The sequence below is a fragment of the Halichoerus grypus genome, chromosome 8 (assembly GCF_964656455.1).
Source record: "Halichoerus grypus chromosome 8, mHalGry1.hap1.1, whole genome shotgun sequence".
NCBI lineage: Eukaryota > Metazoa > Chordata > Mammalia > Carnivora > Phocidae > Halichoerus > Halichoerus grypus.
In genome coordinates this window covers 13,098,994-13,125,204 of record NC_135719.1, presented here as the reverse complement: position 1 = coordinate 13,125,204, position 26,211 = coordinate 13,098,994, and the positions used below count along the sequence as shown (strand labels likewise).

Below are 26,211 nucleotides of genomic sequence, written 5' to 3'. Positions count from 1 at the left end.
ATGTAAAATGGTACATCCACTTTGGAAAATCATTGGAAGTGACTTTAAAAATTAAACATCCATGTACCATATGATCCATTCTACTCCTAGCTATTTACTCAAGAGAAAAGAAAGCCTATGTTCTTTCAAATACTTGTATACAAATATTCACAGCAGCCTTATTTATAATTGCTATAAATTGGAAAGAATCCAATTGTTCATCACCAAGTGAATATATAAACACATTATGGTATATCCACACAATGGAAACAACTCAGCAATATAACTGAATGAGCTGTTGGTATACACTACAACAAGTGTATGAATTGAGAACTAATTATCCTGAGTGAAATAAGCCAGATAAACATAGAATATCTTCTGTAGACTTCATTTATATAAACTCTAGAAAATGAGAGTTAATCTACAGTCATAGAAAGCAAGGAAGGGATTGCCAAGGGGCACATGGAAACTTTGGAAGATGGATATGTTCACTGTCTTGATTGTGGTGATGGTTTCGTGGATGTATAAATAATTCAAAACTTTAATAACGGTATACGTTAACACGTACATTTTATTATAGGTCAACAATTAAATAAGAACATTGTACAAATATGTCAAAACTTATTAAATTGCATACTTTAATATGTAAATGTTATTAAAGGTCACCTATACCTCGATATTTAACCGCAGATGAGAGATTGTTCCATATCCACCCAACAAAGCTTAAAAACAACCCTCAAGAGAATCAGACTATTTCCAAGCAAACTTAATCCGCATTCCAGAAAAAAAAAAAAAAAAAGCCTCCAGATACTTAAAGGAATAATCATTTAAAAAATTCAGCACTAAGCAACATAAAATTCACACTGCATGGCATTTAATCGAGATTGACAAGGCAGGCTGGGAAACAGGAAAAAAGACCCATGGCAAGTAGAAAAAATTCATAAATAGAAAAAAACCCGGAAGCAAAACAAATGATAAGAATTAGTAGACAAAGAAGATAAACAGTATTATCAATATCCTCTCTACATTTAAAAAAGTGGAAGAGAGAATGAGCAGATAGGAAAAATAAAAGATATACAAAGAACCAAAATCAAAATTTTCAAAATGAAAAATAAAATGTCTGTTGAAAAACACATTGGATAGGATTAAGAGCAGGTAAGATATTGCAGGGAAAAATTAATTAACCTAACCATATAGAATGAAACACACAGAAAATGGAAGCCTAAAGATGGAGAAAAAATGAGCAGAGCATTTGTGAGCTCTGGGACAACATTAAGTGGCCTCACATATATATGTGTGTGTATTATTATATACGTGTATTATATATGAGTATATTAAGTGTATATACATACAGTTTTCAAAATGAAAAAAAATGGGGTCATAAAATATTTGAAGAAAGGATGTTTGAAATTTTTTTTTTATCATAACCAAATTCAATGAAAACCATAAACTCACAGGTTCAAGAATCCTAAACAGATTATTCATCACACACTTATTGTGTGTGGTAATTAGGCATGGTAAGAGGTCTCTAAGTTTATAATCCTGGCCTCCTGGTGTTCATGTTCTTGTGTCATAACTTCTCCCTGCATATGTGATGAATTTATTGGTTTGCATCTAATAAAAGAGAATATGGCAGAAGTGATCAGATGTCATTGCCAAGATGAAGTCACAAAAAGATGGTGGCTCCATCTTGGTCTCTTTCTTTCTCTCTTTGATCACCAGTGGCCATGACATGGGGACCCATAGGCCACCTATGGAATAGCCCATATGGTGAGGAATGATGGTCTGCCAACAAGTGTTTGAGTGAGTTTTGAAGCAGATTCTCCAGCCGCATTTGAGCCTTGAGATGACTGCAACGTCATGAGAGATGTTAAGCCAGAAACATCCATCCTAGCCACACCAGGATTCCTGCCCCATAGAATCTCTGAGATCCTAAATGCTTGTTGCTTTGAGCCATTCAGTTTTTAAGTAATTTGTCACCTATCAATAGGTAATTAACATGTTGAGTATGCATGAATCTAAAATCAAAAATCTTACATTCTAGAGTTTATCCTTGAATCGAGAAGGTTTTCCAGAAACATTTGCAAAACAAATGAATGTATGAAAGATAAGACAGGTACCCCAAATAACTGTTACCATAAAGATGAAAGCAATTGTTCTTCATTAAAGCTTTATAAGATTGGCAAGGATATTGCTCTGAGAGTTCTTGGGAGGAGGCATTGCTTCTGGTTGAGAAAAGAGGGGATTCTTTCAGGAGGAGACAGTATTTTGGACCTTGAAGGGATAGAATTTGACAACATTTTGCTGACAATGAATCTAGGCACTTGGAATGAAAGAATTAGTCAGAAGACTGATGGGAAACCAAAGGGCACGTATAGGAAACCGTGAGCAGAATGTAGCATGAGAAAACAAGAGAAAATATTGATGGAATAAATACTACTCTTCTAGGCAGATCACCATGACTTCTGTTTTGGACTCATGTTATAGAGATACTGCATATTAACACAAAACATTAGTTCTTACAAATAACTCTTTTTTCATTATACTTTCCTTAGTCACATTGGACATGTGGTATCTACCTGCGTTAAATTTAAAGGCATGAGCTAATTAGCTTTCTTATTCTCAGAGAATAATAGTCAGATAAAGCGCAATGGTAGACTACTAATCTCTTCATTAGGCAGAGTATTTCTGTATTTCAAAAAGCTGCAATGACAGGTACACCTCGAGAGAGGTGTGATCACAAAGAAGAAAAATCCATTTTCTTTTCTGACTTACGTTACACCTACACGTAGTATGAACTTTGATTATATTGGGCCCCTTTGACTTATTGTCTATATTATTTATCTTCACACTTTGATTTTCTTTCCCTGATTGTTTATAGTAGTTTTTCCTTGCCAATTTAAATTCTAGCTTGCTTCTCCATACTGTTCATTGATCACTCGCTTTCTCATTATTAATTTCCGCCCTTTAGAGTCCAATAACACTTTTCATGGTGCTGCTAATTCCGTCCTTTTTTCCACTGCCATGTTTCATCATTAAGTGACCGTGGGAGTTTCCAGCTCGTTGGGGACACAAGCCTCCTTGAACACACCTTGCTCAAATGTGCACTTCAGAGCTGTACAAAACATGAGCAGGAAACAGCACAATGACCCTACATGCATTTTAAAGATTTTATTTATTTATTTTACTTGAGAGAGAGAGCGTGCACACAAGTGGGGGGGAGGGGCAGAGGGAGAGGAAGAGAGAGAATCTCAAGCAGACCGCGTTGAGCAGGGACCCCGACTTGGGCTCGATCTCCCAATCCTGAGATCATGACCTGAGCCAAAACCAAGAGTCAGATGCTTAACCCACCCAGCCACCCAGGCCCCACATTTTAAATGCTGGTCCTCTGAGCCTACTCCTTCTGACTCAATTTACAATTCTCTTTAATTTAACAAAATTGACATTTATGCCATATACTAAAATACAGTTTGTTCAGGTGAAATAACATGATGTTAGGCTTTGCTTGGTTCTTAAGAGAAGTGATTAGTTTTTATTGCTGGGGAAGAAAGAGCCTGTAAGAAATGAGGCATTATGGACACAAAACTTAACCAAGGCCCAGAATGTTTTAATCTACTGTGTGGGCATATAGCTTGGATGCCTGCCTTAGTTTTATGGAATTCCTGAACATATTTTACCCCTGAATGTGTGTGGTAAAGCATACTCAGTTCGATATCTAAGGCTGGGATTTTCAAATGAGAGTTACTAAAGCGAAATTCCATTTTGCAAATTCATCAAGTAGGGTCCAGTTTCACCAAAATCCATCAAGAATAAGGAGATAGGTCACAAACTCATTTGGAGGGTGGGTGCAAAGGTCATTATAAAAGTTCAAACCTACAACCAAATTTGTCTGACATTGAGAGAATCAGCTGTGAAACTCTCTTTCCTTTATGATCTAAAATATATTTTGCATTTCACTGAATTGGTTTTTATCCTTCCCATTCTTCATTTTAAAATAAGCCTAATAGGAAGTTCAAACTACCAAGCCAACTTATTTTTTTAAATAGGCCCTTAACAGAATGTATAAAATTTTAAACATAGAAAAAAAAAGAGCACATTTATACTGGAAATTAAGAAATTCATTTAGTATTAAGGTCAAATTTATTATTATTTTTAAAAAAGATTTTATTTATTTATTTCCACAGAGATAAGAGCACAAGCAGGGGGAGTGGCAGGCAGAGGGAGAAGCAGACTCCCCACTGAGCAAGGAGCCCAATGTGGAACTTGATCTCAGGACCCCAGGGTCATGACCTGAGCCAAAGGCAGATGCTCAACCGACTGAGCCACCAAGGCATCCCAGATTTCTTACTATTTTATTCTCTATTTTGGGCCCAGAGTCTCTCAGGAAGATACAACAATAGTCAGTATAAATATGAACCTAAAAAAATAGGAAAGCAGGTCATTGTTTACCAAGTCAGCTTGAAAATATTATTATGCGCTTAATAAAACCCCATGTATTTACTGACTACTTTTCAATCCATTAATTAGTGATTCTGTATTTTCTTTGTAGGTCCTCATTACAGCCAGTAATTGGAGGCTCGATGAGTGAAAACTTATTCAAATTATATGTCCCAGCACTCACAAATATAGGCTGGAGACGTCAAGTCCAAAATTTGTTAATGTCCTCGACTAAGTGTTATTTGTTTCCATGTATCTATATTTTAATTTTCTGATTACTCGAGTAAACAATCACGGAAATATTGCTAGACGGGTCTGGCTTCATTTTCTGAATTGATCTCCTGCTGGTTGAGTGTGTGTTCCTTGCAGTGGTGTGCGCTAAGACTCAATCCTGAGGATCTCCTCTCTCAGCAATTGGGGTTGCCCGGAGTCATTGTGTTTGCTAATTCCCTTGTATATTTTCTACCTGGAATCCTGCACCTGACTCTGTCCTTTACTTGCTGGACCCTGCGGGTGCTCCTACTACTTCTGACATGCTATTGTGCTCATTTGTTTCCATGTTTTCCCCCTTCAACAAACTGTGAGCCCCTGCGGGGCAGGAGCCTCATCTCTTATTTATGTATAGCCATAGTGTTTACTTTAGGGCTTGACACATTGTTGGCCAGGGGGTAGGAATAGCCACCTGACTTCTAGCCACCTGCCTTATCCGGCCAGCACAGAGTTAATAAATGAATTCCTTTAGGTGGGCAGTTTGTGGGAGTCTCTATTTTTTTGTATGTGGCCAGTCACACATTTATTTCACCAGCCTGGCCCCTATAGGCATGCTAGTCTGTGGCCCTCATTGTAGCTACTCAAAATATGTTGTAGTTATGTGGGTGAATGTGTCAATGAATGCCCGTCTAATTGCACAGAAAACTATTATTCCAATATTCCAGTCCTGAAAATTCTTTCAGTGTCATCTCAGACTTACAACAGTAAAGGTAGAAAAATATAACTTTGTTATACAATATCCAAAAAAGCACTGCAGAGGTAGACCTCTCTGAGCATTCTAGTAGTCAAATTAGGAAAACCAGTTCACTTGTGCTCTCTACAGAATTCAGGGGATGCCAACAAACCAATCGTGTGGAAAAGCCTAGGTTTGCATACCCGTCATGACCGACAACTTCTACCTTGGATCATCTTAAAACAAGCGCGAGGATTTTAAGAACAATAACCCTGGCCAACATTCCAAGTGCAAATTCAACAACACATTTCTCAAGACTGATTCCAAGATGCTCCAAACTAGGGCCAATGGCAGCACGCAAGAGAACAATCCAACAAAAGGATTCCGTGTGGGCCACAGCAGTGCTGTACCGTATGGAATGCTCTCTTGGTCTGGTTTAATCTGGGGGGAAAGCTTAAGCAACAAGCTCATTGGATGGAATTCACATCACCATACATCAAAATACCGATGCGGACGAAGTATTCTTTTTTTTTTTTTTTTTTTTTTTTTTTTTTTTTTTTTTTTTTTTTAAAGATTTTATTTATTTATTTGTCAGAGACAGAACACAAGCGGGGGAGAGGCAGGCAGGGGGAGAGGCAGGCAGAGGGAGAAGCAGGCTCCCCGCCGAGCAAGGAGCCCGATGTGGGACTCGATCCCAGGACCCTGGGATCATGACCTGAGCCGAAGGCAGCCGCTTAACCGACTGAGCCACCCAGGCGTCCCAGCGGACGAAGTATTCTTGAGAAAGGTTAAGCTTCACCTAAAAAAGTAAATTTGGGTCTGCTTTAATTAACTGATAAATGGGGGACTGAGGCTCTAAGATTTCCCCTACCATTTCTCCAACAATTTTAACTTTTTAAAAGCAACTCTTACCAGATGTTCATTTTGTCCATAAAAATTCTCACCCTTGAAAACTATAATATTTATGAAAATGTAACTTTGAGCAACCTACTACCTGGGAACATATCCAGCCAATTAGCTTGTGTTAATACATGTGTGGGTATTTGAAATAATTTGTTACATAGGCTTATTATTAATAAGACAGTTAAATGTTGGTTTTGGTTTCCAAAGAAAGATTTTATAATAAGTCTTCCTTCTGAGCTATTAGAAAGTAGACTCCTTTTCTGTTGGGGCCACTCCCTTGTTCAAGAAACTGAAACCCCACCAACCACTGTCTTTTTTTTTTGTTTTTTTTTCTTTTCTTACCAACTGCAGGAAAACATGGATTTAGTTAAGTGGCAGGGATAGGAGTGAGTCACTAAGTGTGGTCTCTCCACACAAGCCACTATAAAAAGGGGATATGTTTTCTGTAAACTATCATGACAATTATATGATAGGAAGAAACCGAACCGAGCAAATATAATAACAAAGATGATTTGCACGAACAGTAAAAGGAATGCCATTTTCTCAAGGCCATGCAGCAAAGTGCATATGCTTCCTTATGGCAAACACTAAACATCGGCCACTTGGATGGTGGATTAAATTTTACCTTAACCATGATGTGGATTTCACCTCCTGGAAGATCTAGATCTATATATTTATATCTCAATTGTTTTCCCACTTCAGTTTTTTTTTTTTTGGCCCAGAAATTAAAAGCAGCACCAATGAAGGAAAATGTGAGGGATGCTCATGGTCAAGTTTTTATGTCACCATTAGCAGATCTCACAAACTTTTCCTTGGGCATTCAAGGGGTTCGTACCCCCAAGATGAGCTTTGAGTCCTCCAAAAGAGCTGGACTGGACTGACCACGTGACCAGCTCTGGAGGGAGGGCACAAGGAGTCCTGTTGTGATTCCCTAGGAGCAGAGAAGAGTTGGAGCTTTTGATCCTTTGCATTTACAGACTGGGAAAACTCCTTTAACTCCATGGGCCGAGATCCCAGGTGACTGTAGCCACTGAACTTGTCCTATTTAAATTACTCTTGCTCGTTCAGACAGACACAGCGACATTGCTAACATACCTCCACCGCAGTGCTTCTGAAATACGCCATTCAACATGGAAAAGAACCGGTGAAATTATTACATCGCCCTGCAACCCAGCATGTGCTGTCCAGCATCTAAGAGCAATTGTATCTGGTAGGACTCTAATCTATACGTGGGCAGTGAGAAATCCCCACCTCAAAGATCATATTCACAACGGAGTTGTTTCTTCAGAGGCTACACATTTTGATGTTCATGTGGATTAAGAAGGCAAGACCGAGAAGAGCGGAGATTTTATTTTTTTTAGAAAAGTAACAATTATGACATCAAGGACAGTGCCTATAAAACTTGGTTCAAAACTTGTTTACGTCAAGAAATTCAGTGTTACAACAGTGTATTGAAAATTTATCAGCCACATATGTGAGTCCCGCTGCTGGCACATAGTGAAGTCGAGTTGGTTAAAGTGATGAGATTATTTCCTGGATGGAACATACTAGAAAGCAGCAGGCAATATATTTGGACAAGTAGAAAAAAAAAGAGAGAAGAAAAAACAACAAAAAAACCTTCAAGGAAGCTTGACAGAAGAGTACATTGTGGTGAGAGATGAGGAGGTATGACCTTCGATTTCTGTCTCTTTAGATGTTTCACTTTCTGCAGGATTTAATGATTGAAAAATGTTAGTCATTTTCAACCTGTGGTTGAGCTGCAGGAACCACAGAACAGGAACCCCACTGTGGCAGGAGTTGGAAGCAAAAAGCTTTTTTGTGTGGGTTCACTTACTATTTTAATTCTGTTGTATTATTAGTGGGCTTCCAAGGTATGGTTGCTACTTCTCCTATTTACTGCTCTTTCCCTCCTTCCTGTATCCTTTATGTCCCCCCTGCCCCCATTACCTTCCCTCCCTAAGGCAGGGGATCTTGCCAGCAGGGAGGCCACTGTGGGAAAAGCCAGATTTGCCATAGGCTCAGGTGACTCTGCTACTAACTTGGTTCATACCCTCAGGCCAATGATTTCATGGTTCTGGGGCTAATTTTCTTCATCTTAAACCAGGGATATTATGAACTGTTTCACAGGTTTGTGAAAATTAAATGGGATCCCATGTTGTAGGCCGAGTCCAGAGATCAGTGAGCGGTGAGCCGTTCTGTTCATTCACAGGGAGCTGCTACTCTAAGTATTCTTTGCATGAAGACGGCAGCTCTGCTTTGGCCATGTGTTCTAAATGTTTTTCCTCCTGGCCCCCAATATTTCTTACCATACTATTCTTCTCATTAGCCAACGTTTAATAAGTGCGGATCATGGGCCAGGACACTGCGCTTAAGTACTTCATGAAAAGCACTTTAATTATTTCTCAGAATCTATACAATAGCTATTATTTGCATCCCAATTTATTAAAGACAAAGTGGAAATTCAGAGGCATTAAGTGAACTCTCAGGTTCATACCATCAGTTGCCAAGGCAGGACTCGGTGAGGTCTTTCTGACTCCGGAGCCTAGGCTCTTAACCACCAGTTACACCAGCTCTTAAATTCTCCAGCTCACAGGCCACCCACTCCCACAACCTATAGAATGCCAGTCTGTCCCACACCCAGTTTAGCTCCTCTAACTCTCTTGTATCTAATTTCTGCTGTTCCGTGGGGGTGGCCGGGTGTGTATTTCTGACCTCCCGGGAGGCAGGGATCATATCCCGCATATCCCTCCTAAACCACCCAGCGCCTTGCAGGGCAGACTCGGTACACGGGAGACATGGGCTCTTCAATCCAAGGGAAAAGAAACTGACCAGGCAGAGATCAAGAGTAAATAAAGTGCAAGAGGAGTACAGCAGGAAGAGGAGAGGAAGGAGGGAGAAAAAGAATTCAAGGGAAAGGAAGCAAGGTCAAATATTTGCTGAGTGCCTTAGTGCCCATCATCGGACCTAAGCATCTCTAAGGGTCTCTGAGTAGGAGTACTCAACGCGCTGGGCACGGAAATCGGCCTAATCTTTCCAGACCAGGAACCAAGGCTCAGCAAACAAAGAGCTCAGCGCGTCTGGGTGGCCGACTTGCACCCACAATCGCGCATGCATGGCAGGGATTTAATGGGGTGCCTGGTTCTGGTACTTCCTTGCCAGGGTCAGGGTGGTAAAAACGCAGGCTGCTCTCTCCCCACTGATCCCTTAGGGAGCCAGGGCACAAAGCGGGCACCCCTCTGAGTATCCGCGAAGACCTGTTACTCAGCAATTTTAAGTTGGCAAGGCACACCTCTCCTCCTTCCTCACTTTGAACTCAGCTCCCCTAGTCCCTGCCAGACTGCGGGGGCACATCTTCCTTTTCTTTCGAGCCAAGCCAGAGGATTGCGTTATGAGGGATCTCTTCCTCTTCGCTCCGCGGGGGCCAAGGACCAGCCGCCCGCGGAACCAGCGGCCGCCGCGGCGGCGCTTCGGTGGGAGGTGGCTCCAAGGTGACGCGCGGCCGCCTCCGCCCCCTGTAGGCGGGGCTGGCGAGCGGGGGCCGAGGAAGTCGGACGGCCCCGGAGGTGCCCCGCCCCCGCCGCGTCCCGGCTGCTCCTGCGCGTGCGAGCTGCCGCGGCGGCGGGTCCCGGCAGGTGAGGGGCGCGCGCCGGCCGGTCGGCAGCCCCCGCGACGCAGCCTCGGACAGGTGAGGGGGTCGCCGGGCTCAGCTGGCAGCGCGCGCGGAAGGGGCGCGGGGGTCGCCGCCTGCTCTCTTCCGGGGCCGGGCGTGTGCCTGCCACCGAGGTGAGGCGTTGGGGAGCCTGAGGGTTCGGGATAGGAATTCAGTGGAGCTCCTTCCCGGGAGCTGCGGGTTCCGGAATCCAAAAGGGGTGCCAAGGTCGGGAGGCCGAAATCCGAGGCGGGTAGTCCTGGAGAGCGCACGAAGGGCGGGCGGCTTGCCCCAGGAATTCTTGGCTTTTTAAAGGGCACACCTTTGGTCCCCTCGGGGCGCAGTGGAGTTAGTCACCGCCACCGGCCGGACTCTTTCTGCAGAGGTGAGCCCCTCATTTGTGTGGGATTTGATGCGCTCCCTTCGTGGAGACCTGGAGGTTCAAAAACAGAAACAAAGGACATTATTGACAGAAGGGTTATTCCATCAAGAATATATAATGATTATGAACATATATGTATCTTTCTACAGAGCCTCAAAATATATAAAGGAATATTGAGTCTTCCAATTCATGAATATAAAATATCTCTCCATTTGATTAGATACTGATTTCTTTCATCAGAGCTTTGTAGTTTTCCACATGTAGATCCTGTTTAGATTCATATAAGTATTCCATTTTTTGATGCTACTTTCAATAATATTTTTTTTAATTTTAAATTCCAATTGTTCATTACTGGCATACAGGAAAGCAGTTGACTTTAGTATATTAGCCTTGTTACATGTGCCATACTTGCTTACTATTGCCAAGAGTTATTTTGTAGATTCCTTGGGATTTTCTACATGAACTATTAGGTCATCTATGAATAAAGATTGTAGTTCTTCCTTTTCAATCTACACACCTTTTTTTTTTTTTTTTTTTTTTTGTCTTATTGCACTACTTGAGACCACTACTACAATGTATAATAGGAATGGTGAGAAAAGACCATCCTTGCATTGATTCCAAACTCAGGGGGAAAGCATCCATTTTTTCACCATTTAATATAATGTTAGCTGCAGGGTTTTCATAGACAATCTTCATCAGGTTGATAAAGTTTCCCTCTACTTCTAGTTTGCTTAGAGTTATTATCAAAAATGGTTGTTGGATTTTGTCAAATACTCTTTCTACATCCGTTGACATGATCATATGATTTCTCTCCGTTAGGCTGTTGATATGATGGATTACATTGATTGTTTTTTTATTGTGAAATCAGCCTTTCATAACTGCAATAAACCCTACTTGTTTGTGGTGTATAAATATTTTTACCCATTGTTGGATTTGATTTGCTAATGATTAGTTTAGAATTTTGCATCCGTGCTCATGAGAGTTATCAGTCTGTATTTTGCCTTTCTTGTAATATCTATCTGGTTTTATTATTAAAGTTCTTCCTTTTTTTCTTTCTCCCTCTCTCCCTTCTTTGCATCCTTCCCTAGGGGCTCCCTCCCAGAGACGTCTGCATCTGGCTGCTAGTTCAACTGTACTGCATTGTTATACTGAAGCTCTGTCAGTGTGATAGCAAGGTATGGGTGAGGGAAAGCATTTTATAATCTTATGGGTTATTTTCAGCCTGTTAGTGGACCTGTTTATCTGGGCTATGGATGTTCACAAGTGTTTCTTCAGAGGTATAATTCCCCCTTCCCCTTCCACATGGCTTTGGCAAAACAGAAAGGCAAGTGGGAGTTGAAATGGGAAAAATTATTTTCTCCATCTGAGATAAGGCAAGATGGATATAGTTTTTCTGCCCCTTGGAAGGCAGTGCTATGTTATAGAGCCCTCTTGGAGAATATGTCACAATAAAGAATCTTCCCCTTCCCCTTCCAAAGTCACAAAAGGGACTTTGTGACTGTGAGAATCTGATGGAGTTCCTAGAGGTAAACTTGAGGGTTTCTCCAAGACTGAAGCAGCCAGGAGTTTTCCCTCTCACACCAGTCCACACTCAGCTTCCAGCAATTCATCAAAATTACCATGATGTGTTCCTACCAGTTTATGACTCCAGCAGGTCTGCTCCAGGTATGTATACCTCAGCTGTGACCCCCTGCATTGGCTTTTCTCCCCAGTTTTGGAATGGCAGCTTGTCCTTTGATCTCTGTTCTCTGAGGAGCCCAAGAAAAGTCATTGATTTTGGGTTTGTTCAGTTTTTTCTGTTGTAAAGATGAGAGTGATATCTTCTAATCTCTTTACATGTCAGAACTGAAACCAGAATTTATGTTTTTATTTTCATTCAGTTCAAAAGACTTTCTAAAATCCTTTAATTTTTCTTTGTTCGGTGGTTATAAAGAAGTGTGCCATTTCATTTCCACATATTTGGGGTTCTTTCAGTTTTTTTTCCTGTAAGCTAATTAAATTCTATTGTGATCAAAAAACATACTTTGCACATCTTGAACCATTTCAAATATATTGAGACTTATTTTATGGCACAGAGTATGGTATATCTTGGTAGATGCTGCATATGCAGTTGCAAACAATGTAAATTCGGCTGTTTTTTGGTTGCAATATTTTATAAATTAGGTCAATTAGATCAGAATGGTTGATAATATTATTCAAGTCTTCTGTAGCCTTACTGATTTTCTGCCTACTTGTCCAGTCAATTAGAGAGAGACTAATTATGGAATTGTCTTTTTCTCCTTGCAGTTCTATCAGTTTTTGCTTTATGTATTTTAAAGCTTCATTAGTAAGTGCATAAGTATTTTGGGTTGTTATACCTTCTTGATGAATTGGCTTCCTTATTATTACAAAAAAACTTTTATTTCTGGTAATATTTTTGCTTTGAAATTTAGTTTGTCTTATATTAATATAACCACTTCAGCATTATCTTTAAAAAAAAAGATTTTATTTATTTGAGAGACAGCGAGAGAGGGAGCACAAGCAGGGGGGAGGGGCAGAGGGAGAGGGAGAAGCAGACTCCCTGCTGAGCAGGGAACCTGACACAGGGCTCAATCCCAGGACATTGGGATCATGACCTGAACTGAAGGCAGACACCTAACTGACTGAGCCACCCAGGTGCCCCAACAGCATTATCTTGATTAAGCTTAGCGTGAAATGTCTTTTTCCAACATTTTAACCTATTTGTGTCTTTATACTACTATACATACTTTAAAGTAAGTTTCTGATAAGAAGCATATTTGGGTCTTGCTTTATTTATCCAATCTGACAATTTCTGATCTGTAATTGAGGTATTTACACATTTCACCTGCAATATAATTATTAATATGGTGGGCAGAAATCTACCACCTTGCTATTTGTTTTTTAATTGTCTTGGCTATGATTCATTTCCTTTTTCCTCTTTTCCTGCTTTCTTTTGGATTAAATGAATATTTTTTATGATCCATTTTCTCTCCTTTTTTGGCTTTATTAGCTATAACCCTTTGTTTTGTTATTTTAGTGGTTGCTTTATGATTTAGAGTATATCTATAGTATTTTTAATAAGTTTATTTTTTAAAATAATCTCTACCCCCAACATGGGGCTCACACTTATGACCCAGAGATCAAGAGTTGCATGCTCTACAGATGAGCCACCCAAGGACCCCTATCATACACATTTTTATTTAATCACAGTCTCATGTCAAGTGACGTTATATGCATTCATGTGTAGTATAAGAAACTAACAACAATATACTTCCATTTCCCCACTCTTAGCCTTTTTGGTTTGTTTATATGCATTGTAAATCTACAGATGTTATCAACTTCCCTACTACATTGTTTAAGCAGTCTACTACCTTATAGAAAATGAAATATTTTTTAAAATCCTATGTATTTACACTTATATCTTAGTCGATTTAGGCTGATAGAACCAACTACCATAGACTGGGTGACTTACAAACAATAGAAATGTATTTCTCAGTCTGGAGGCTGGAAGTCTGAGATGAGGGTGCCAGCATGGTTGGGTTTTGGTAAGAACATTCTTCTGGGTTGCAGATAGCTGAATTCTCCTTTATCTTCACATGGCAGAAAAAGAGCAAGCTATTTCCTGGCCTATTCTTATAGGGCACTAATCCCATTGATAAGGGTTTCATCCTCATGACTTAATCACCACCCAAAGGTCCCACCTCCAAATATCATCACATTGGGATTTGATATCAATAAATGAATTTTAGGGGGTACATATTCAATCCATATCATTCAGACAACATTTCTGATTTTTTATTTTTATAGATTGATATTTCTTTGATATTTTTTCCCCTCTGCCTGAAGAATGTCCTTTAACATTCCCTGTAGTGCAGGTATTCTTGTGGGGAAATTTTTCAGATTTTGTATTTCTGGAAAAATCTTTTTTTACATTTGATGCCTCCATTATATTTCTACTGGATAGTGCTGTGTTCGATATATGTCCCATATCTTTTTTTTCCCCTTGTTTTTCGCCTTTTTTTTTTCTTTTGGTCTGTCAATCTTGATATTTTTTACTGATCTGTTTTTCCATCTATTAATCGTCTGTTCTGCTTTGTCTAATCTTCTATTAAACCAGTAAGTTAAATTTTACTGTCAGATATAACATTTTTGTCAGTTTTAGAAATTTACTTTAGATTCCTATTCTCTGATGAAATTTTCCATCTTTTCTTCATTTTAAAGAGCATTTTAATCATAAGTTATTTAAAATCAATTATCTGGGCGTGCCTGGGTGGCTCAGTCAGTTAAGCGTCTGACCCTTGATCGGCTCAGGTCATGATCTCAAGGTTGTGAGATTCAGCCCCACGTTGGGCTCTGTGTTCAGCATGGAGTCTGCTTAAGATTTCCATCCTCTCCCTCTGCCCCTCCCCCTCTGCTCACATACTCTCGACATCTCTAAAAAAAAAAAAAAAAATCAATGATCTGGAACTCCTTGGTTGTGTTTCTATGTTCTTTATAAAAAATATGATTTTGTATGTCTTTTGGTCATTTAGTCCTGTTTTAATTGTCCTAGTAATTTTTAATGGATACATGACACTGTAGATGACACAATACAGAGGCTCTTGATGATGTCATTTTCCTCCACAGCAAGAGAGAGATTTTCTTCCAGGGACCATATAGGGACAGTGGATCACCATAATCTAGTTGCTGTTTAATTTTAGAGTTTTGGGGTTGGTGTATTTCAGTTTTGAGATTATTCCTAAGCCATGGTTAATCTTCTAGAGTGTGGTTTTTCTTCCAAGTCTTTGCTTTTATTCCTAGTTCATGGTCCTTTGGGAATCTCAACTGAAAGTCTAGGCTATATTCTAAAGCTCCTCCAACTTGTTAGGAATTGAAATCCAACCATAGTCTCCCTAGCAACAAGCAGCTGCTAAAATTTCTGCTGTACTATTTGGCTTCCCAGATGTTGTAGTTAGCTGGACTTTTGGACTCTTGCCCTGACACATTTAGCATAGGAATTAACCAAGGATTTCGATGGGAATTAGAGATTTGGGGGACTTCTCTGTATTTCCCTATTCTCTGGGATTTTGTCCCTCAAATCCCAACCAATGTGGCAGTGTGGCATTCTGCCAACTGTATCTTTGCTCCAATAAGTGAACCACTTTCTGCTTGGCCTCTATTTCCTGTACAGAAAATAGGAAAATGTCTTCATGGGAAAAGCCAGGATAAATGTGGAGTCTTCTGTGTGCTTCTCTCTTCTAAAGGATCACAGTCATCCAAGTCTCATCTCTGTTAGGTATTCTTCAGTGAGTTCCAAGAGTCATCTCATACGTAGTTGTCAGTGGGAGGTTTAGTTTTATTCAGTCTAATCCACCTGTCCCAGAACCAGAAATCTGCAATGCTCATTATGTTTTACCTGGTAATTTGAAGTGTCTTATATTGGAAACTGTTTCTCTGAAATTCTAGTTTGCCATATTGCCTCCAAAAGACTTACATCTGTAATAAACCATGGTACCTTAAGAGATCCATTTATAAAAATTAATGTGCAATCCATCTTTTCCTCTTAAATTTCTAAACTATATTTAACCTCCACTGCCAGGTACTTGATCTATTTAGTTGAATTCGAGTCACACATGTTTTCATTTAATAGCCTATAATTTTTAGGAAATCCGAACAAGGACAAAAGAGTGTCATGTGGCACAGTGAAACCTGAGATTAGAGTCAAACTGGACTGATGATGTGGCCATTTGCACTTTTTTAGCTAAAATTTCCTCATTTGTGGGGTGCTTGTTTGGCTTAGTTGGTAGAACGTATGACTCTTGATCTCAGGGTCCTGAGTTCAAGTCCCACATTGAGGATAGAGCTTACTGAAAAAAATAAAATAAGGGGCACCTGGGTGGCCTCAGTCCATTAAGCATCCGACTCTTGGTTTCAGCCCAGGCACGATCTCATGGTCCTGAGATCGAGCCCCATATTGGGCTCTGTGCTCAGCATGGAGTGTGCTTGTCTTTCTCCCTCTGCTCCTCCCCCCACTCATGCTCTCTCTCTCTTTCTCTGTCCCTCTCTCTTAAATAAATAAACAAATAAAGAAAGAAATAAAATCTTTTAAAAAGAATAACAAATAAAATTTCCTCATTTGTAAAACTTTTCTTTACCTTTCCTTAATTATAGTTTCCTCATTTGTAAAATGAAAATAACAATCTCTTTATGTGTTCTTGTCATGGACAGGCACTAAGATGTTTACAATAGCGTTGTCCATGGGGGCACAAATGTTTAAAACAGAGTAAAGGCAAATTTTTCATTTAAAAATTGTAAAACCCTTTCAGTAGGGTTCTGGCTGAATAAATTATGGTGTATCCACACCATGAACTAGTGTGCAGTCATTAAAAACAGTAGCGAGGCCACTTGACTTCAGAGACTTATTCTGAGATATTAAATGAGAAAAGAAAGATGCAGACACGTGAATATAATTTTTAACTATGTAATTGTGTGTACACATATCTACACATATCTATATATTCCATTGAAAAAAACCACTGAAATGCATATATTATGTTAACATGGGCTTCTGGATAAGGGAAGGTGGGAAGGGGAATAGGGTTGATACAGAAGAAAGAGAAAAAGAGAAGAAAAGGAAAAATGGGCAAATAAAATTTATTTCAAGAAATGCATGTATGCCATGATCACTTTTATATATTTTTTTAAAATTTTATTTCTGTTTGTTTATAGGAATAAGTTAATTTTTAAGTGCTGACTTTTCAACTTTAAAGTGTAAATTTAGTATCATGAATGTAAGTTCTTTAATAAAACACTTAAGTTATGAAAGGCAGTTAGAGTTGAAGGGGTAGATCCTTAGCTTGAAGATCTTCCAAGTGCAAATGATCACATTTACTAACAAAACAATCTTGATTCCTGTGCCAAGATCTCCTGCTAGGCCTAGTAGACATCCTAGCTTGACAGAATCTGGCTTTTATTTCTGGTATTTGTAATACTCATTTTAATGCTAAGGTCCTCCATATGCATTTTCATAATACAAAGGCTGATAATTCATGCCATGTATCTCTTTATGAAATAAATTGAATGAATAATTGAAATTTATTCCTTGGTTCCAAGTAAAAGGTTAGCAAAAAAAAATAAACTTTCCGAGAGTGAATGTTCAGTGTGTGCACGTAAGTATAAATTTAGTTGAATCACTAAATTGCACTTCCATGGAATTGTACTAACATGCCCTTACTTGCCTAGCTCTTCCTAGTTCTTTTCCCACCCTCACAATGTTTTGCAAGTTTCAAATCGTCATTCAGATGAATAATAGTCACAAAAGAACATATCTGCCACTGAACTTTTGGAATTTCTAGACTGCCTAGTCAGTCGGAGGTTTTGTGTAAAAGACCAGGTGTGAGCGGGGAATGATGTTCATGCCCTAGAGGTCAGGCTATCAGCCCTACCCTGCCAGCCTTGAGGGAAGATACCACACAACTTACACACCTAACCCATACTACATTTATTTGTGCTATTTATAAATGTCAGTAGGGACCTAAGTCCATGCTGGAATTTGCTAAATGGCATTTGACCTCTTGATCCAAAGTGAATGGCTAAAGATTTGGTATTATGTGCCAAAAGGCTAAAGATGTATGACGGAATAATATGTGAGCTATTAAGGGAACTGATTAATCACAATTGTTAATAATTACCAAACACTTATTATGCATGAGTTGCTCTTGGTGAAAAGCCTTGTGTATAAGAATGGACTTAATCCTCAAAGCCCTCCTAGGAAGTAGGAAGCATTATCCTTCTTATTTTACAGGTGGGGAAACCGAGGCACTGGGAAATTAGGTAAATTCCCACTGATAGAATGCAGAACTAAGATTGAACAGAGTTATTTGAGATCCACATGACATCCTCTCAACCACTATCTTATATCTGTTTAAACCAGGAGTGCCCAGAATGTGTGCTCTTCTCTTCTGTGCAGAAATTAGGCCCCTGTTTTCTTGTGCAGTGACCAGCACATGGAGAGTCTCGGCTTCTGTGGTAACAGGTCAAGAATTCAAGGATGAGACACAGATTTGAAGGTCCACGTTATGGTAGAACTGGGTTGTCATTACCTGGCTTTCATTCCTTCTTTATGTAAAGAGAGTTTGGGGTCGGGGGTGGGCACGTGGTGAAGGGGGACAAAGGATAGGATGGAAGAGGGATGTAGGGAGAGTAAGCTGTACACCGAAATTTGCTCTCAGCGCCTGGCAGCTCAGGGGCAAGAGAGAAATAAAGAAGATCCTCTGGGAACTTACATGTGTTAACAGTGAGACAGACAGACACACTGCGTCCCAGATGGAGTAGGAAAACAGAAGTCTCTGAGACACTCGGAGGACCCCTGGGAATGTGGACAGCAACTGAAGTGGCAGGTGGGGCATAACATACAGACAGGAACATGGATCCTAGAAGGCCCACCCTCAACACCTGATAGATCTCATTCAGATCTCTTGGCTCAGAATGTATTCCAAGAATATCTTCCCATGAAACTTCCAGAGTGGCAGCAAGGAGCCAGCCTGCTTGTGGGACATGCTGGCAACAAGAACAAAGTGTTTCTCTTTTCCCTGCCCTGCCACTGTGACTCCAATCAAGAGTCAGCCAGAGAACAGAGGAAAAGCTTCCGATGAAATTTTGAGCCCGACTGTGATTGATTTGATAATCCTGAATTAACCCCAAATTCCTACCTGTAATAGAGAATATTTGGAAGGTGACCAAAGAAGCTGTCTGACTCACCAAAGCGACTCCAAGTAACCCTATTCACAGTATCCCTCCTACAGCGTTAATATCTCCAGCCTCTCCCCCACTTTCCTACAGTAAGGCTCCTTAAGTAGAGCTCCTATGTTCTTTTAACTCTTTGAAACAAATTCGTGAGCTCAGATAATTTCAGCTATATTTACTACCGAATTAGGAAAGAATTCAGTAAGGTCCCTTTCCAGCGCTACATTCTTGGAGTCTGAGAGATTTTTTCAAAGCGCATGCATGCGTGTTTGTATGTGTATGTGGGAGTTGGGGGGGGTAATCATAAAATCTATTGCTTTGACAACTTTCCTCTGACTATATGAATTATATGAAATATTTTTCAGCCTCAAAGCTAGGAAAAAAATATTATCTAGAGACCGATAAACTTTCTCCTAATAGTCAATAGTTTACGTGAAATATTTGACATTAAATAATCAGAGGTCCTCAATCAACAAAAATGGGGGGGAATGTTCTAGAACTGCTGGACACTATCTCTCTTAGAGAATGTCTGTAACATATAATTACATTCTCCAAGGTGCTGATAGTGTTTTGATTTGGATAGTTGATGGTTTAGGAAGGAGTCCACCAAACAATGCCACAGACTATAAACCACAGCTCCTAAAAACATCAGTTGTACTAAGGAGAACTACTAAACTGTTTTGCTCAATGATCCATCCCGTTTTATGCCAACTCGTTGATCTTTGTAATCAAATACCATTCAGGTTAGTCTGGCCTCAGCTGGAAGCTTAGGAGTAAATTAATATGTCATGGACTGAGTTCTTAACAGTGATGGACTTACTAATACAGACTTCGGCTAATATCTATTTTCCAAACAGTTTAGAGAGTGATGATGAAATATATAGCAGCTTCCCCCAAAGGGAGGTGTTCTGATAATTCTGGAAACAATGTTAAGAACAACATGGAAGGGGATGAAGATGAAACTATTGGGGATTGGTGGGAAAAATATATACCCCCTATCAATTTAAAGGTTGATGCTTATAGGATGCAGAAGGGTCTGTTATAGATACTGTGTAGGGAGATTTTTAAAAATAGAGTAGACCAGAAACATGTATGCAAGTGAAAAGCACTATATCTACGAAACTGCGGGGAGTGGGGAGAAGGTCCTTATGGACATAGTCCATTTCAAACCTTTTCCACTATGGACATCGGGTTCAAGAAGGTCAAGCATATAATAGTTCGTCTCTTTCTGTTTCCCTTAAAACAAAAAGTCAAGCAGGATCTCAAATCATCTACAATGTCATCTATGTGGTTTATTGGTGTTATTGGAACAACATAAACTGGAACATTGCACGTAGGAGGGATATATTATCAACAACATATCCATAACACCTAGGACTGCCTAAAACCATGAATGCATATTTCCCATTGTCTTAATTTCCTCTTGTCTTGAAACTTCCTTGTTAGAAGTTCACTGAGACTGAGTGCATGCTTTTTCTGAGGCAAGCGGTTATTAAAATGTGCAAAGTAAAAAGATAAGCACTAATCACTCCAACTAAGAACAAGATGGGGAGCATCCTGAGAACAATTAGAAATGAGTTTGAAAAAGGAAAATATATCATGGTAGATGCCATTTTCCCCCAGATAACACCTATTTATTTAATTATTTATTTTTAAATATTTTATTTATTTATTTGTCAAAGAGAGAGAGAGCAGCAGCAGGGAGAGTGGCAGGCAGAGGAAGAAGTAGGGAGAGAGAGAAGCAGGCTCTCCACTGAACAAAGAGCCTGATAGGGGACTAGATCCCAGGGTCCTGGGATCACCACCGAGCTGGTGGCTTAACTGATTGAGCCACCCAGGTTCTCCAAATTACACCTCTTGATTCAATCCAGTGCTTGGTAGAATGACGGACAATTTTGAACAACTGCATTGAAGCCTCTTTAAAAAAAAACCCTGTGTCATGTAGCTTGTCTTTAATGTGGAACAGGGCAAAATCGCTTCCTAGTCTAATTCCCCAATTACAATTGAGTGTAAACCCCCAAATCTGACAAAGATCACCATTTTGCAGTATCATAGGTTTTGTTAACAGATGAGAAAAATGTCTTTCTCTGGAAAGGGAGGAGTGGTATATTCTCATTTCGTAACATATATTTCCTCATAGAATTTAAGGACTATACTCAGCTTATATATTAAATTCAGTTGGTAAAAATTCATTGATAGTCCATTACTATTGGTGAACTGCAGTGTAGGGACTTGAGGAAATCCTCCCAAACCCCTGCTTGCTGGATACTTCTCTCCCCTCCCTCTTTTCAACTTCATCAAAAGTGATTCATTATAAGCAGACATATTTCTCTTCCAGCTAATCCCAAATTGTTGGAATAAAGAGCTTGACACCAATTTTAAGCTTTTCTTTTTTTCCTCCCCTAGTCATTTATTGTGGAAGAAAAATAGCCCTAAAAAAATGGATTTTTTACTGCGTCCTCGATAAATCCTACATGCATTTCTCTTATTCTCTGTCCACTGCAAACATGCCTCTATCAAGATTAATACTAAATTCAGCCCAAGGCTGAGCACTAGATTTGAGCAATGACAAATTCCTCACATTTCCCAACAGATCTTTTACTTTTTCTGCTAAGTTGTGAATTTCAGGCTTGCCCTCAAAATAGACACAGTGGAAAAGCATTCCTATCACTGACTGTAAGTCATTATTTTTGAACCCTGACACATTGATACATCTCAGCTTTTTGATGTGTTATTTGATCTTTCATCCAGCTAATTTTTGAACTTTCTACAAATTTAGATCATTCATAGTTGAAGTCCAATCTTGTGTCTTGAGAGGAGAATAGAGAAGGATATAAGTTTTTTAGGTCAGTTGTCCCCAGATTTTGCATTTTTATCAGTAAAATATATTTTTTAAAAATTAGAAGATGAAAATGAGACGCAAACTAAAATGTGTCAAGTACAGACGTGCACTCACATAAAAAGAAAAAATCTCTACCAGCTACTGTTTCTTCAATTTCAGGATAAAAATCTCAGGACGAAAAACAGTTTTTTAAAATGAATAGTTTGCTTTATGTGAATTTTCTTACTTTGTTGGAGATTTATCATGTATATACGACTGTCTGCAGCTTTGCTTTTGGGACAATGGCATCAGGCAAAAAAAAAAAAAAAGAAACTTCTGTCCACACAGTTCTAAAACGGGGATCAGCTGACCCGGCCTGTGATCCCAGCAATTTTTTTGATAAATAAATAACAATTCTATGGGATTGTCATTTGAGTCAGGAGAATCATTTTCCTTTCAGAAGCTCATGAGTTCATTTGTATTGAAAGATCATCATAGAGATCAAATGAGACTGTGAGGCATGTAACTGATTAAAGGGACAGACTTACTAATAAGTATATACCGCTTGACTACGAGCCAGAAATTGGAGATGAAAACGGTTTTCAACTAAATTCTGATCATTGCCATCCAGGGTGCATAGAATTATTCTGGACATTTTAATTTATACATATTTTACTAAGTTAATCATGAACCCAAAACACTGAATCACAGAGAAGCCCATTATAAGAAACATTCTGCCTCATTCCAGGTACAAAAATCCCATTCATCTTTTGGGATTCACACTTTGCTTTTGAAAAGATAATTTTCCTCATTCTTGGAATCCTCACTGTGACCTTGATTTTTTTTAAGATTTTATTTATTTGAAAGGGAGAGCATGAGCAGGGGTGAGGAGCAGAGGTAGAGGGAGAGGGAGAAGCAGACTCCTCACTTAGTAGGGAGCCCTGATGTGGGGCTCAATCCCAGGACCCTGAGATCATGACCTGAGCTGAGAGCAGATGCTTAACCGACTTAGCCACCCAGGCACCCCTATGACCTTGATTTAGAAGGCTATTTTTAGGTGCCGAAGATTTCTTGGAGACTCTCTGTACTATTCTGTACTTGGACTATTTGAATGAGGCCAAAGGCTGCCCTAAGAAAGTAACCATAACGTGTTGATCACATTTTATTCAAATTAAATGAATTCTGTAAACAGGTGCTAAACATGAGTCAGTGTGGGGGACACCTTCCCTTGTTTTTCATTCTATCTGTTCTGTTTGGAGAGAACAGCTTCCCTTGTTCTATGCCCTTTTATTTGAGAAATTGTCTCAAATTCTTCTCCACTCAGGGATTTGAGTTTTCTTTTTGGGTTGCATTACCTGTGTCTCCGTCATGCCTCAGCATAAAGCCATGTGTGGTCCACTGAGTGGTCAGGCTAGCCCTGGGACACTCTCCCTGATTGTGCTAGTCTAGAAAGACTACAACCCCTCAGGTGCATAACTGGGCATCTACGAAGTCAGAATTTAATCTCTGAGTTTTTTAGAACTAATTTTAATTAATTAGTTAGAATGCATGGGCCTCGTTGGACCTTCTAAACAATGACCAGATATTGTCCATGTTAATTTATGGTGGGGATGGAGAGGGATACCTCAAGTGACTCCAGATACTGGAAGGTTATGCAAGTGCATTAAGTGGTGGAAATGCCATGTAATACCATTGGAGGATGGCGGGGTCAGGGCGTATGTATGCCCGTTCCATTTCTAAATGGAATGTTTTAAATATTCCAACTGCTAATTTTTGATCCTGGTTAATTGTGATCTACCCCCCATACACACAGAGAGTCCCTAAATCCCCCCTTTTCCCATTGCACTTAACATTTTGTAATACACTCTATGGTGTCTCTATTTTAGCTGTTTCTTTCTTGAGTCTCCCCTCACCCCTTAGCCATATAATTAAACTACATGAGGGAAGGGATTTTTGGTTGTTTTATTCACTTCTGAATCCCCATCGCCTATGTAAGTGCCAGACATGCAGCATGCATTCAAATATTTACGAATGGAGAGCTTAATTCTCTCACCCATCACTATACAGATAATCAGCTTTTAATGTGAGATTTCGTGTTTGTGTTTTCAGCTTGCAGGGCACTTAGGATCTCATTGGAAAATGTTCAGGTGAGGATCAAGACAGATATGGCCCATATCTGGAAGAGGATTTCCATGTAGCAATGCTGTGATGCACACAATCATTGTGTTCTTCCCAACTGAGATCTGTTCTCTTCACTGCATGTCAGGCAGACCATATGAACACCAATTAGAGTTTGCAATAGAAAGGAACACTTTTGTCATTCCTGAGCTCAGGCAACTTCAGTATTCCATGTAAGTATTCTATATTGCTGTATAACATATTTGAAATTAAGATATTTGGCATTCTAGATGTAACCCACGACGACCATAGTGGCCAATTCCCCAAAATGCTTGAGACTCACAAGGGTGTCCTATTGACAAAAGACGGAAAACAGATGGAAAAACAGACTTGCAGAAACGGTAAAGTATTTCTCACCAATAGACTCAGTAAGCAGCCTTTGCTGGCTCAGGCACCAGCATCTAGAATATAATGATAAGTCGGCTCCACACACAGCAGGTCCCACAAACTATGGGTCTTTGGATTCACCTGTACACATATATGTTAATTTGGCCAAAAAAATGTTGGCCTCATTACACTGACGTCAACATGTCAAAAATCTACTGAATTCAAGTCAAAATCTGGGTTACTGGCAGCTCTTGGACAATTAGGAGGCCTGGCAATATTGGGCAGGCATTCCCACAATTACATTAGTGATAAATCTTGTGCCATTCATCCTGGCCGCGCCACTACTGAATCTTTTTTTTTTTTTTTCCATTTTGTTCTCGCAACGATATCGCCTGCTGCCTGGTCTATATTTTTAGAGTGTGATGTTGACTCTATTCTTAATTTCTGCTGAAGTTCCAATTACATGCTTATTAAATTACTTCGGTAGAGCGTGCAACTCTTGATCTCAGGGTTGTGAGTTCGAGCCCCACGCTGGGTGTAGAGATCACTTCAAAATAAAATCTTTAAAAAAAAAAATGAACACATACTTAAGGAGCGCCTGGGTGGCTCAGACGGTTAAGCATCTGCCTTCGGCTCAGGTCATGATCCCAGGGTCCTGGTATCGAGCCCCCCGCGTGGGTCGCCCTGCTCAGTGGGGAGCCTGCTTCTCCTTCTCCCTCTGCCCCGCCCCCCTGTTTGTGCGCGTGCTCTCTCTCTCTCAAATAAATAAATCTTTTTTTAAAAAAAAAAACAGTAAATCAGGATGTGGTAAGGACAGAATGGTTGAACAAACTATTAATTTACAGCAGCAGGATCCAGGAACCAATTCTATGGACCGGACGGTAGGGTCCCAAAGCTATGTACCTCCTTCACTGAGAAGTGGCCACCATACCTTTGTGGGAAGGAGGGTATCTCAGCTTGGAATCTGTCGCTCTCCTTCTTTCACTGTTTTGGTCTGACGATTCCTAACTTGGGACATATTCCACGTCCTGTGCCGCCGTCTTTGGAGTGCTCCTGCACTTAATCGGGACCGTTGACACTAAACTGTGGCAGAAAGAGAGGGGTCTCTACAAATGCAACAGAAGTTGTATATATTGGTACAGAGATCGCTGCACTCCATTTCCACAGCTCTCGCTGTCTGCGCTGAACTGCCCCTCCTGCAGGAGCTTCTGTCTTCTAGAGTAAAACTTGCAGCATGTGTGATGCAGGTACTTGTCACTCTGGAAAAGCATCTTTTTGCTTTGTGTTCTCCTGGATCTCTTTCTGTGCCACTCTGTGCTGCACCAAGTCATGGAAAAAGCAGTTTCCGGGCTGATGGCAACCCCCCCCCCAAAAATACAAAAATGAAAGATTTTGGTAATTTTTATCTCACAAGTAAATTTTTGTCTCCTTCATCCATATCCCAGAAGACTTTTTTTGTTCTGTTTTTTTGTTTTTTGTTTTTGTTTCAGATCCCATAAGATTTGGCTGTTCACTCGTATCGGTCTGCTGTGTGTAGGCTGCGCTTAGTGATCCTAAAGAACATAGTGCCATGAGCCCGTTTTTCTATGATCCATGTGGATGTATGAACACGGGCATCCCCAATGCGGTGGTGTGACCCACACATGCCTCGTCTTTCAGAGCCCTTCTGAACTCACAAGGGAAATAGATGATTGCTGGGTGGGATGGAACCAGTATGAGCAAAAGGAGAAACAAGCAGTTTATTTATTTATTTTTTTAAAGATTTTATTTATTTGACAGAGAGAGACACAGCGAGAGAGGGAACACAAGGAGGGGGAGAGGGAGAGGGAGAAGCAGGCTTCCCGCTGAGCAGGGAGCCCGATGCGGAT

At 40.0% G+C, this 26,211-nt stretch overlaps 1 long non-coding RNA gene across 1 annotated transcript; it reads left to right on the top strand.

The window, feature by feature from the left end:
* The first annotated feature begins 9,758 nt into the window (after positions 1–9,758).
* LOC144382730 (uncharacterized) lies at positions 9,759–24,677 on the top strand. Its single transcript, XR_013450109.1, has 3 exons — positions 9,759–10,045; positions 11,382–11,468; positions 23,948–24,677. It is a non-coding gene; the product is annotated as an uncharacterized LOC144382730 (long non-coding RNA).
* The last annotated feature ends 1,534 nt before the right edge of the window (positions 24,678–26,211 follow it).